This window comes from Panicum hallii, chromosome 3 (assembly GCF_002211085.1).
Source record: "Panicum hallii strain FIL2 chromosome 3, PHallii_v3.1, whole genome shotgun sequence".
Taxonomy (NCBI): Eukaryota; Viridiplantae; Streptophyta; class Magnoliopsida; order Poales; family Poaceae; genus Panicum; species Panicum hallii.
In genome coordinates this window covers 40,547,837-40,550,440 of record NC_038044.1, presented here as the reverse complement: position 1 = coordinate 40,550,440, position 2,604 = coordinate 40,547,837, and positions in this window count along the sequence as shown.

The window sequence follows — 2,604 nt, the reverse complement described above, 5'->3', positions numbered from 1 at the left end:
TAGATTTTGATCTTTAGATCAAAACTTGACTCTTGTGATCATAGTTATGTATTGTTGATTGTGGCTGATCACTAAGTGTCAAGTTGTCTCATATGTCTACAAGTCATATCTCTCAAAATATCCAAATTTATTCAATCTAAAAATCTATCTTTTTGGAGAAAGCAAGCTACCGTCGGAACTTCCGACACCCATCGGAAGTTTCACCAAAGTTTTGATCAAGGGTTCTCGGGAGGCTAGATAAATTTTCATCGGAACTTCTGATGACCCTCAGCATTCTTCCGACCGAGGGTCCTCGGGTTCGAATTTTGTTCTCGTCGGAACTTCCAATGCCCAACCGGAACTTTTGATAATTCACTTGAACCTATATATACCCGTTGACAGCCCCTCAAACCGTAACTCTTTAAAAAGCCACCAACGCCCCTCAACTGGAACTCAAGATTTGACCGTGGGATTTCGTTGCTGTTGAGTTCTTTGGATTCTCCACTCTTTGGAAGATCCGATCCCCTTCATCTTTCTTACGATTTGTGCAAGAAATCTTCAAGGTAAATCATTCAAAAATCTCATCACCCGATCTCTCAATGTAGAAGGAGTTAGATGATTTCCTTTAGGGGATAGCTTCCATATACTTCCTATAACTCATGTCTAAGATCTTGTCAAATTTGGTGGGCTAAATCTCTCGATTCATGATTCGTTGGGCCGGCTCCGGCTCTGTCGGAACTTCCAACAGGCGCCTGAGTTGCCCAGTCCTGGCTTAATTGATTTCATCCATCCATGCCATCCTAATTTCCTTCATATATTCATTAGATGGCTCATGAAAAGAAAGGAAAACAGAGGACAACATCTCCAGAAATTGAATCATCACCCTCATCAGATTCAAAGGCAACCGAAGAAGCATGTCCCATTGCTCACTGCACGGAAAAGAGAAAGGTGATTGCTAAGGTTCCTCAGCGCTCTCGTGGTCGTGGGAGGCCAAACCCACAAGGAACTTCAGGTCAAGGTGTTTGCCCTTGCATAAAGCGTGCCTCCGCTCCAGGTTCTCATATGACAGATGCAGGGGAGTCATTAGAATATCTTGAGCAGATCATCATTCGGATGTAGCCCCCAATTAGGCAAACTCATCCTCAGTACAATGGGACTTGTCCAGTAGACTACACAAAGGGCAAGCATAATCTATATGCTTTGAGGTATGACGATCCCTCTAGGTAGGGCAAAGAGCAACAAGGGGATGTTCATTTTTGGTTGAACTTTCATGCAGATTGGTATGCCTCTGTGATCCTTTTCAAATCTCATCCCACCACCGATATGAAATCCATCAACTAGGATTATTTATTTGAAATTGATTTGCCGGTGATAAGGCAAGTAGAAGATGCTTGTAGAAGAATCAATCTCTCCTCAATCATATCCTTCAACTGTGATTGGAATGAGGAGGTCATTGCTTAGTTCTATGCAGCTCTCTATGTTGACCGCTCAACTAAGACCTTTCATTGGACCATTCAAGGCAAGCCCTTCTCCGTTGAGTATGCACACTTTGCTAGCACTGTTGGATTCTCTAATACTGATCTCACGAGGGAGAAAATACATAAGATGGAGAATGTATTAGAGGATGGCGAGCTCCACTTCATGTATGATAGTGCTTATGGTGACATAAAGTTTGGGACTATACATAGGTTGATTCCTTACTACAAGCTGCTCAACCAACTCTTCCGCTACACTCTGTGTCCCAAAGGAGGTGACTTGGATAACATCTCCAACATGTCCAAAAATCCGCTAGCAAGGATGACTCCAATTCAAAATGAGTTTAGTTTCTTTGACTTCATTTGGGAGAAAATTATCATATGCTTAGTGTCACCCAAGAAGAGTTGTCACTATGCTCCATATATCTTTGCTATGATCAAAGAAGTGACACATGTTGAAATCTTGACCGATAAGGGCCATCAAGTTTACAAGCCAAAGAAAGGTTAACTTCAGCGTCTCCTCAAGCTTGGAGCTCATGCACCTCACCGCTCCACTCAAGGACCATCGCATGCCCCTTCTAGCTCTCACGGTCCATCTTGCTCACAAGGTCCTTCAAGCTCTCGTGGTCCTCCTCCTCATGCTCCAAAGAAGAAAGGGATTCTAAATTTTATATCTCAAGGGTTACTTGCATGCTTTAATGTGGGTCACCATAATGCGGAGGAGATCCATGCCCACAAGAAGTATGTTGATGAGCAGCTCCTCAAGATTGAGGCAAGGCAAAAGGAGATAATGGCCAAAAATGATATTCCACACTCTACTATTCATGCTCCTATGAACTTCCCTCCTCCACCGACCTTCTACAATCCTTGGGAGGAGATGGGAGGTCCCTCCATGATGTTTGGTACTCCCAAGTAGATGATGACAATAGTGAAGAAGACTTGGGTGGGCGTGAGGAGTTGGATGAAGAAGAAGAAGAGGAAGTACCACGGACGAAGAAGAAGATGATGATGAAGATGATGAGGATGATGAGTAGTGGCTATGGCAGGGCCTCTCCTTTTTGGCGCTTGATGCCAATGGGGGAGTGAGCTCACCATAGGACCATATGGTGGATGCGTGCTTTATTTATTCTTCTTAGCATCTAGCAGCTTT